The 11597-nt window shown below is 48.2% G+C and overlaps 1 long non-coding RNA gene across 1 annotated transcript in view; it reads left to right on the top strand.

Annotated features, from left to right (window-relative positions):
• LOC106724619 overlaps positions 1–9613 on the top strand; it is a 12916-nt gene extending 3303 nt beyond the window's left edge. The window contains exons 2-3 of the long non-coding RNA XR_001360470.1: positions 980–1151; positions 9447–9613. This is a non-coding gene — a long non-coding RNA (uncharacterized LOC106724619). The remainder of the gene's footprint in view (positions 1–979; positions 1152–9446) is intronic.
• Positions 9614–11597: the final 1984 nt, after the last annotated feature.

The raw sequence follows: 11597 nt of genomic DNA, 5'->3' as shown, positions 1-11597 counted from the left end.
TGGGCGGGGGGGGGGGGGGGGGGGGGGCAGACAGATAAACAGGTAGGCAGACAGACATAGGGAAAAGAGAGAAGGAGGAATGAGAAGATAGACTATCCAGAGAGTAAGTAGGGTAGAAGTGGAGGGCTAATGAGAACAGATGGGCAAGAATTTATGGCCCCTGGGAAAAGGGACCCATGTTTGAAAATGGCCAGGGATTTCATTGATCAGGGATTGTTGAGCCCTCCCTTCCCCCACCACCTAACTCTGCACCTCTTGGTTCTTCCCTGATTTGTCCTAAACTCCACCCTCATCTTGACACCAAATTCCATTAAAGATAGAAGGGATTTCTCACAGGTTCAGCTTCAGGGTCCGGAGGTATTGTTATAACCTGCCAGATGCAAGGGTAAAATGAGGATGATAAAACTAATTTCGGGGCTTTTCTAAGAAGCACGTGAGATGATATATGCAAAGCACTCAGCAGAGCACCCGGTACGTAGTGAGTGCTCCACAGACGATAACCATTGCCATTCTTCTCTGTCCTCCAATCTCGGTTTCCAGCCTGTCACCTCCGCCTGCCTGTCCTTCCTTTGAAATGTCGCTCACTTTCATCGCTTTCTCTTTACTCCCAGACCTCTAGCCCCTGGAAGTTGTATTCCTACGATGGCAGATCTGTAGGTGCCTCTGCCTTCATCTTCTCCTCACCCAGCTCTATGGTATTCCTTTCATTTGTGTAGCATTCAACAGAATAAAAAAGATCCTAAGTGCAGGCTCAGGAAGGTGAAGGGGCTTGTCTAACGAGGCACAGCTAATAAAAGGCAGAGCTGGGACATAAATTCAAGTATCTTGGGCATTGCCCACTGCCCACAGAGTCGAATAATTGCTTCTTTCATAGGATATTCTTGAGGATAAAGGCCTGGTCTTATATTTCCCATAAACACCGTTAGGGTCTGGCTCACAGGAGGCCCTCAGCCACTGTCAATTGATTCATTTCTTCCAGGCACCCAAAGAACTGCGGGGTCACCCTTGGCTCAGCCCCACCTCTGCTGGAAGGGTCCATCGGCTTCAGTGTCTCTCTGCTCGGGCCTCTGAGGCAGGACCCAGCCCTGCCCCACGGCTGTGCACACAGTAAATGAGGGCTGACCAGCGCAGAGCCAACATTCCACGCTCGGGTAAGTAGGGAGAAAATCACGAGGAATTATGGTTGTTTAAGTGTAGCTCAAACTAGTCGAGGATAAAAGCAGCTCCATGCTCACAGCAACAGAAAGGAATTGAGATTTCATGAAAAGAAGGCTTTCTTCTCTGTGCGAGTTGTGAGATGTTAGAACGAGATTCCTGCAGAGGTTGTAGAAACTGCTCCCCTGGAGGTCTTTAAGAGCTGGAGCACAATTCGCTTTTCAGCGAGAGGTCCATGTGATGGCTGTGAGCGTGGAGCTGGGGCGCAGGCAGCAGGGAGGAGGGGTTAGATGCCTTGGGAGGCAGGCAAGGGCTCCAAGGCAGGGCCAGGGCATGGGACAGGGAGGGGAGGGCAGGCCCCAGGGACACAGGGGGTCAGGGTCAGGCAGCAAGAACAGAGTTCTGAGTGGAGAGCCCCGCAGGCTGTTGCCTGATCTGTTCCATTGCTGCCTGCCGGCTGGGGCTGCCGTGCCTGCAGTGTGGAGGCAAGGAGCTCATTCTGGACCCTCAGGGGTCAGTGGGACCTAAAGGCCAAAGAGCTGGCCCACCCAAATGTTAAATACAAAGAACTGAACCTGTGGAGCTCTCTTTCACCATGTTCCTTAAACAGGGTGTTAGGAAAGACTCCAGGTCCATGAATTACCCCAGATAAAAGTGCCACATCTTCCTGGAGTACCCATTTTTACTAGATGTGCTAGGGATGGGGGCAAGAGGAGGAGTGGCAGGTAATTTCACAGATAAGAAATGGAAAATGCACGTTTCATTTCAATAATTCTGGATACTTCATGGAGTCGAATGCAAAATCGTGCATGCGTGTTTTAGACAAAGCGTGAGCTTTGAAAAGATGGGCGTGTGTGATGACCCTTTCTGTGGCTTTTAGAGTATCTGGGTAGAAAAAGTTTTACCAGGAGTGCTTTCGAATTTACAGAGCATTGTCTCATGCACTATCTCGTCCAGTCATTCAACAGCAGTTAAGCACTTTTTGTGGGTCAGGCGCGATGTCCTTGGTAACACAGAAGTGGGTATTTACATTTTCGCTGTAGTGGAGTTGAGGAAACAGGCCCAAGATGGAGTGCTCCCTCCCTGACAACAAGACTCACAGGTGGCAAAACAGGATTAGGGACGCGGGTGCCCTTTTTCCCACGCTGGGCCTATTCCATTGTGCCTGCCGCCCTCCCTGTGACTGCAATTCTTCCCCACACTTGTTCCCTTCCCTTGCACGGCACTCATTGCCATGTGCTCCCTCCTAAGAGCCTTCAAGGCAGGAGGGACAGGTCCAGGGCAGGTGGGAAGCCCAGGAAATCCAGCCGGTGCTGTGCCGTTCTTCCTGCCTGTGACTTTGACATGCTCCGCACACATTTACAGATAAGGACATTAGCACGGGCGCCAGCCTCCGCAGGTCACGGGCAGAGTGGGGCTGGCAGAGTTCTGGCTCAGCGCACAGCCCAGGGGCGTCGGGGATGCGATCAGTTCTCAGCATGGCCAAGGATAGATGGGTCACCAGCCAGCATTTATCCAGGGCTTGTTAGGTGCGGGCTCTGTGTTAGGCCAGTGGGGGAACAACGACGAATAAGAGCTTTTCTGCCTCCAAGGAGCGTACAGTACAGCAGGGAATCGATGCCCAACTCCTCAGAAAGAGGGAGGAATAGGAACAGGCTGGGGCCATAGGGCCAGCAGGTGATGCCCACCCCCCTTGCATCCTATACTCTCCGCCTGGGAACAGGGGCAGGGGCAGGGGCAGGGGCAGGAGATGGCTCCCTGACTTGGTTACTGTGACCATCCCCATCCCCTCTCCCTCTCCATCTCCATCATCTCCATCTCTATGTGGGACTCTCTCCTTTCTCTGCTTAATCATGATTCCCGAGGAGTCATCCTCTGTCAACCGTTCTCTTTTCTCTTCAGTTCCCCAGCAGTCACCCAACTAAAGCCACCAAGGCCTGTGTTCACAAGCTGACCCACCTGAACGATGTTTACAAATGGTAACAGCACACACCTAGGCAGCAATTACATGTGCTGCATGCTGTTCACTTGTTTTAATTACTTCAGTCATCCCCACAAGCCGATGATTCTGTTATTATGTCCATTTTATAGATGAAAAAGCCGAGGTTAAGTGAACAGAAAGCAAGTCACTCACGCACACTCTAGACAGCCTCTAGCCATGCCATACACAGGACCTCCATTGGGCCTCACGATGATACCATGGGGTAGGTAGATGGGGAAATTGGGGCCCAGATGAACCAAGTGCATTGCCAAGCTCTATGGCAAAGTGGTGACTAGAATCCAGGTCTGACTCTTAGCCTGGTGTTCTCTCCATGACATGTTGTTGCTGAAATCAGAAACTATTCCTGTATGTTTCCAGTAACCCCGTACCCAACCAGTCTTCAGAGGATCGGGTCTTTGTATTCTCCTATTGGATGAAAAAAACAAGGACGAAACAATCATGACCAGGCACTGATGCCACTAGAAAAGCTGGAAAGACTGCCACCTGGTGGCTTCCTCCGTGGTGGTGGCTGAAACTGGGCCCAGGGCCTGTGCGCACTGGCCTTGGGAGTCCATGATATGAAGTTCACAATAGAAGCTATAACTTATTGACCGTACGCTAGTGCTCCACTAAGTGCTTTGAATGGCTTCTCTCATTTATTCCTCACATTAACCATGTGAGATTGGTCCTGTTATCATCATCCCCATTTCAAAGAGGAGGCTCAGAGGTGAAGTAGCCTGCTCAAGGTCACACTGCTGTTAAGTCTCAAAGCTGAGTTTAAAGTCCAGGTTTGTCTGACCCCAGGAGCTGTTTCTACTTCACCACTCCTCACCCTGCCTCCCCATGCCTTATACCATTGGGCCACTGCCTACCTCTCCCATCTCATCCCGCAGCTCATCACTGGCTGCTCATGATACGGGTCTCAGCTCACAGAGGTCACCTCCTCAAAGATGCTGTCGATGCCAGCCATCCATCCAAGGTGCTCCCATGCAAGCCCAGCTCTTCACTGTCCCATTAACTCACTGCGTTGCCTTCTCAGGGCTTGCCACTCTCTGCGATGAGCTTATTTATCTGTTGTGTGCTTGCTTGGTATCTATATTCCCCACTGGGCATGTCAGCGCTGTGGGGGCAGGGACTGCTACCTCCCCAGTACCTAGTACAATGCTTGTGAAGAGTTACCATGTAGCCCTAACTGGTTTGGCTCAGTGGATAGAGCGTCAGCCTGCGGACTGAAGGGTCCCAGGTTTGATTCTGGTCAAGGGCATGTACCTTGGTTGCGGGCACATCCCCAGTAGGGGGTGTGCAGGAGGCAGCTGATCGATGTTTCTCTCTCATCGATGTTTCTAACTCTCTATCCCTCTCCCTTCCTCTCTGAAACAAATCAATAATATATATATATTTTTAAAAAGAGTTACTATGTAGATATTTACTGGATGAATGATTGGAGTGGCAGGGGAGAAGAGGCCCTTGGACTAGTATGTTATGCATTAAACTCAGAGGTCTTTTTATCCACCTTTGCCTCCTTCCTCTTTGGACCACTCCCCTATACATCCTGGACCAGGGGTAAACTGAGGCCAGAGCTAGGACTTGGGTTAATTGGACAGATAGGCATTAAAATAACAGGATGCATGAAAAATAAGATGCTTTCTATTTCTTGTCCTCCGTATTTGATATAGTTGAAGTGTCTGGGGTTTTTTGGTAGTGGCTGTTGTTAATTCGTGTAATTAGTTTGTACCTAATACATATTGCTCTTGGTCATTTAAAAAGAGGCTTAATTGTTCATTCAGGCCTGGAACCTATTCTGTTCTCCATCTTTATTACTTCCGCCACCACATTCAGGACCTGGAAAGGTAGATTAGCATCTCGGGATTATAAACTGCCTGTTCTCACTCACCCACACTTGGATGTGCTCCAGGAAACAGACGTGGGCCTGTGAATTTGAATAGAGTCCTGTGCTTGTAAGGAGAAGCCCAGACCCAGGCACAGTTCCTAAGATGGGCTGCGAATACGAGCAGAGTACAAATGCTTACAAATGAGTTTATAGCCAAAGACATGAGCAGCCTCGGAAGGGAGAAACCACAGTGGCTAATGGTCATTAGAGCTCCACTGATGTAATGTCAGAGAATGAGGAGAGCCACAGCCCCAATTAAACAGACCAGGAAAATTGAGCTCTGCGCCAGCAGCCCCACCATGGTGATCGGGGGGCAGAGCAGCACTGGGGGGTGAGCGTAGACTTGGAGGGGGCCACCTGACCTCTCATCTGGGCTTACCTCTGTCCCACTGTATGTCCTTTCTTCTCCCGGAAACAAGGCAGAGCTGGCTGGCCTTTCAGATTCCCTGCAGCTCTGATGTTCTAGGCCTTTCCTGGAGGGTGGGGGACAGGGGAAGGGGCCGGCGGAAAGGAAGCTAATGTTGATTGAATTCCTCCTCGACATCAGGTCCTCACTGACATGGTCTCTGTTTTGCAGATGAGAAGGAATAGAAAGGAGGTTAAGTGATATGCCTAAAGTGACATTGCTGGAACGTGACGGAGCTTTGCCACAAGGCACCTGGCACTTACACACCATCTCTACCAGGGCTCCAGAGTATCTAATTCCTAGAAGTAGCACTCACCTCCTAAGGAGCACTGCCTGGTCTGCACAGTGACGGGGGGTAAGAGAAACACAGCTGGGGTTGTCAGATTTCTTGGTTTATTTCGACACCGTTCTCTAGCTCCTAATTAGGCAGCTCAGGGGTGAGATGCTAACGTGGATGTAAGTAATGAGCAGCAGACCTTGTGTCACAGGCCGACCCTGGATGCAGGACACAGAATGACTCTGTAATTATACCAGCCGGGGTTTATCGAGGGCCTCTCATGTGCCAGAGACTGACAATAACAGCAACAATAGTAAAGCAACAGCAGCAGCAGCAACAGCAGCAGCAGCAGCAATAGCGGAGGGCTCACTGTGCACTAGGCAGAGTAATGTCCTCACCAGTGGGTCTCCTAGGAGGGGAGTAAGATGCCTCTCCCTGTTTGCCTGTTGAGGAGATCAGGGCTCAATTTCTGAGAGTTGAAACAAGTACCCCAAGGTCATACCACCAGGATTGCCACGTTTCTGCTTCTAGATGGCGAAGAAGCTGTTAACTCCCAGAAAAGCCAGGAGCCATATTTTCTGAGTGAACAATTAGGGCCTGTGGTCTGATGCATTGACTGGTGAGGAGGAGCTGGCTCTATGAACAGTCTAGGGGCTGTGGCTATCAGTGTGGTCTCGGCATTGTTACTCACCTCTCGGTGCCCCTCTGTTCCATGTCCACCACACCACTCTCTGGCTGCCCAAAGCCCCCCTGCAGAGGCTCATCACTCTGGTCTCCCTCCTGCAGAGTATTCTGTGCTCCAAAATTATGACTTATTTTAATATACAATTAAATTGACCATTCTCAGGGTAAACAATCCCCCCCATGGTGTAATTCATACTAAGGTGTGAGTGACTAACGAGCCACCCATTACATGAAGATGTTTGTTCTTTTGAAGAGAAGCTGGTTTATCCACCAAACAGCTCTCCCTACTAGAATCCTAGCTGACTGGCACTCCAGGATCTGTGGGGGCAGGTAAAGAGAGAGGCCACCTTCCCCAAGGGGCTGTGTTCTGAAGGGAACTATTTATAGCCTCTTTCCTCTATCTGAACCAAGTTCAGTGGCACAGGGGAGCTCCTAGAAAACCCAAAAGGCACAGTACCTATCCTGTTGGCATTATCTCAACCTTTGAGACCCCCTTCTTTGGTGAAAAACCGTTTTAATAAGGCTGTAATTTTGTTACAGAATTTTGTAATTAAATATCCTTAAAAATAATGAGGTTGCAGGCCTCTATCTCCCAATTTATCACAGACTTAATGCCCCAAGTTACACAGTGTTTAATCAAGAATGTATCCGCATTGTAACTCCATGAAGGCCTTAGAGATAGGAAGTGCTCTGAATTTATCATGAAGGTTGCTCTCTGTTCTTGAGATGTTACTCTGTTTACCAAGTTGCAAAATAAATGGTGGTTTCTTAGTCAGAAAGAACAATCTCTCTCTCATCCCGGCCTTCATCCTAGGCCCAGGGGCCTTTCTCATCCTCAGAGGTAAATCCATCCATCAGCTCCTCACAGGTTCAGAATTGGCTTTTTCTTTGAAGGAGCAAAGTGCTCCCCCTGCTGGCTGAGGGCAGCCACTACAGCAGTGTGCAGCAAAATCACAACACTTTTTGGACTTCTTTCAAACCACAGGATGAGCACCTACTGTGTGCTAGGTGCAGTGCTAAGGGATATAAGGAGGAGAAGGACCAGGCCCCTGTCCTCAATGAGCTTAGTATCTTGTTGCATAATACATATAACAACCTATTAATTGCAGGATCATAAAGAAGGGAGAAATTCTGTCCACAGAGATAAGAGAGGCTCCCTGGTGGTGATAGTGTTTTACTTGCATCCTGAAAAAAAAACCAACAGTTGGATTTCAGAAAGTGACGACAGAGAGAATGGGCAATGTAAGGGCCCTAGAATGTTAGGGTGAAAGGGACCCAAAGCATCACGTACTTTAATCTCCTTTTATTTATTTATTATTTTTAAAAATATTTTTTATTGATTTCAGAGAGGAAGGGAGAGGGAGAGAGGGATAGAAACATCAGTGATGAGAGAGAATCATTGATCGGCTGGTTCCTCCACGCCCCCTACTGGGGACCGAGCCCGCAACCCAGGCATGTGCCCTTGGCTGGAATTGAAACTGGGACCTTTTAGTCCCCAGACTGATGCCCTATCCCCTGAGCCAAACTGGCTAGGGCCCTCTAGGGCAGCGGTTCTCAACCTGTGGGTCACGACCCCTTTGGGGGTCAAATGACCCTTTCACAGGGGTTGCCTAAGACCATCAGAAAACACAGTTGTGTAACCTTAGCAAAATTCCTTAGTTCCTCTAGATCAGCGGTTCTCAACCTGTGGGTCGCGACCCCTTTGGGGGTTGAACGACCCTTTCACAGGGGTCGCCTAAGACCATCGGAAAACACATATATAATTACATATTGTTTTTGTGATTAATCACTATGCTTTAATTATGTTCAATTTGTAACAATGAAAATACATCCTGCATATCAGATATTTACATTACGGTTCATAACAGTAGCAAAATTACAGTTATGAAGTAGCAACGAAAATAATTTTATGGTTGGGGGTCACCACAACATGAGGAACTATATTAAAGGATCGCAGCATTAGGAAGGTTGAGAACCACTGCTCTAGGGCCTTTAATCTCCTTTTCTAAGTGGGGAGAAAGGAGCTCAGAGAGGCCAAATGCCTTGAATGTAAGAGAAGGAACAGAAGCTAGAACCCACGTTTGGGTTCACCAAGAATTCCAGGCTGAGGAGGAATGAAGGGCAGGGTGGAAGTGCTGGATATGTCGGGGAAATGGAGAATGGAGTCTGAGTCGCTGCCACAAGAAATTCAACCCCATTTAAAGAGGAAGTGAAATGGTCTGGTTAATTTCATTTCCTCATTAGATGAATATTCAGCAAAATGCCTGTATTGTTAAAATGTTGATTTTTTTTTAAAACTTCCTGAAATGTTTTACTTCACTTTTCTGCCTTAGCGAGCAAAGTAAGATAACAGATCATTCATTGATCTTTCTGGATCTTGCAGGATCTTGCGATATTTTAGACATAGAGAGTATACAAGCTTGTAGATACAGAACCATCAATGGATTCTTTACATCTTTCATAGCAACATACTTGCCTGCCATTTGTCTCTTTATCATCCACCATGGTATTCAGGCTTCTTTATCAATGTGGGGAAGTTGAATAAAAAAATATGATGAAGTGATGGTCTTGGCTCACTTTGCTCTGGTTAATTGAGGTTTTTCTGGGTTGTTTGGGGTGATCCTGTGAGCCTCCTGCACCGCTCTGACCTCACCCTTGCAGGGCTGCGCTGGACGGGGGGGTTTCAGTGAGGAGCCTTGCAGAATTCCTGGGCTTGCTTTGGAAAGGTGTGGGTAGGACATTCCACTGATGATACTGGCTGGCTTATGCCCAAACTCGTCCCATTGATACCCACCCTCCGAAAAGTTATGCACAGTGGCCTTGTCTAAATGGGGGCCTTGTGGGATTTGGCCTGGGTGTGGTAACCAGCCTCCCAGATGGTCCTCAATGCTCCCCACCCCCCAACATTCATGCCCTGTGTAGTTCCTGCATACATTATACCAGGATTGATCTGTGCAACCAGTAAAATACAACTTAAGGGACAGTATGTTACTTCCTAGCTTAGGTGATAAAAAGATGTTGCAGCTTTCATCTTGGTGACTCTCTCTCTCAGGCTACTTGCTCGGGGGGAAGCCAGCTGCCGTGGCATGAACATCACTGGGAAGAAACCCAAGGAACGGAGGCCTCCAGTCAACAGCCATGTGAGTAGCTTGGAAGCAGAACTTCCAGCCCCTGTCGAACCTTCAGATGACTGCCAGCCTGAGCAGAACTACCCAGATCCCAACCCTCAGGAACTGTGTGAAGTAAGAAACACTTATTGTTGTAAATTGCTAATATTTAGGCTATTTTGTTGCACAACAATAGAAAACTAATAATATACTTCTCAAGAGAACTCCCTGAGACAGGGAACCCCCAGGCACTGCTCTTTCCCAGAACCCACTGCGTGACCTGGAATAGTCTTGACATCTTGGTATATTAAGTCCGGAAGGTGCCTGGGAGCTTGGCTAGTCTAGTTCCCTCACTTCACAGATAAAAGAGGAGCGTCCAAAGGGGAAGAGGCTGTGTGTGGAGCCACGCTGAGGCAAAAACTCGGGTCTCCTGATATGAGGTTTAGCCTCCTCTCTCAGTAGTCCCACTCCCAGCACCTAGTCAGCTTCCCAGTTCACTGTTTTAGTCACCAAATACATAGAGAATGCCTACTGTGTGCTAGGTATTGTGTTGGACCCTGGGGAATTGTTGAGACTCTGGGCATTTGTGGAATTACTGGTCAAAAGTTATTTGAATGTCATATAATTATTACAATGAGTGAATGCACGATTGAATGTATACATGAATGAAAAAGACTAGATCACATCAGGAGATTCACGTACTGGTCCTTGCTTTGATGAATGTCCTGGCTCTCCTTTGTCATTCTCTGTAAGTGAAGGCTCCAGGCAGAGGTGCAGTACAAAGACTTAGATTAAGATATAGAATCTTAGAATTTTAGAACTAGAAAAAAGAGGAGTGGAAATTGGCAGGTGAGTGTGGAAATTACACAGGAATAGTGGATCCCTTTGAAAACCAGATGAATCTATGTTCTCCCTTTAACTACATTTCTAAAACACCACATACAATTTGGGGAGATTCCTAGAACATTTGAAGCCCATCCCTGGATTCCCTAGGGATCCACAGACCAAGAACCTTGGATCTGATCTACCCTCCTGTTATTTTAGGTGAGAAAACTGAGACCCAGAGAAGGGAAGTAACTTGCCCTACATCACACAGCAGTTCAGTAGCAAAGCCCACGCTTGAACCAGCTCTCCCGAGGTCTGGTCCAGCGTTCTCTCCTCCCAGAGCCCTGACTTATGGGAATTACACTGTCGCCAGGAAACCAGCCCTGGCTCCTGAAATACAGAACTTCAGGAAATCACACGCTGATATTTGTTTTCTGTTAATATCTCTTGGAGACAGACAGAGTGGCTCAAATGACCAACTCTGTCTCCAGCTCTAGGCTGAGTGGCCTCTCTGCCTGCTTCCTAACACTGAGCAATCAGAAAGCACTCGAGAAGGGAACAACGACCCAGTGAGGGTCCAGGATGGGAAAGTGGTGGGAAGTCTGGTGGCTGCCCCTAAAGCCCAAGGACGTTCAGCTTTGCTCTGCCCAGTGGCTGGTCCCAGGTGGTCAGGGGGTACCTCTGCTATGGAGCGGACAGTCCACGTTTAGACAAACCTGGTTTCTCACGATCACATAACGAAGTAGCTGAGCACAGTGTCAACGAGCAGGAGCTCTGATGCCAGCCTGCCTGGGTGCAAAGCCATGTTTTGCTACTTTTTAGCTGTGCCATCGTGGGCTACTAGCGAACCTCTCTTCTGATCTGTAAAATGGGGGCCATGATAGCCCTTTCACAGGCTTGTTGCCAGGATCAAGTGAGTTTTTGTAAAGTGCTTGGAGCAAAGCCTGACATATAAGTGCCATATAAACATATGATAATTAAGGGCATAAAATCCATACTTCTTCAGGCCTTCGTTTTTATCTGCTGGGTCCTTCAGAACAGAGGCCACTAAACTTAGTTTAAAAAAAAGGACATATTCTAGCCCAACCAGTGTGGCTCAGTGGTTGAGCATTAACCTATGAACCAGGAGGTTACGGTTCGATTCCCGGGTTGCAGGCTTAATGTCTGGTAGGGGTGTGCAGGAGACAGCCAATCAACAATTCTCTCTCATCATGATCTCTCTCTCTCCCTCTCCCTTCCTCTCTAAGTCAATTAAAAAATGTGTATATATA

The sequence above is a fragment of the Myotis brandtii genome, unplaced genomic scaffold (genome assembly GCF_000412655.1).
Source record: "Myotis brandtii unplaced genomic scaffold, ASM41265v1 scaffold902, whole genome shotgun sequence".
Taxonomy (NCBI): Eukaryota; Metazoa; Chordata; class Mammalia; order Chiroptera; family Vespertilionidae; genus Myotis; species Myotis brandtii.
The sequence above is the reverse complement of the archived record's forward strand: the minus strand, read 5'-3'. Positions and strand labels throughout refer to the sequence as shown.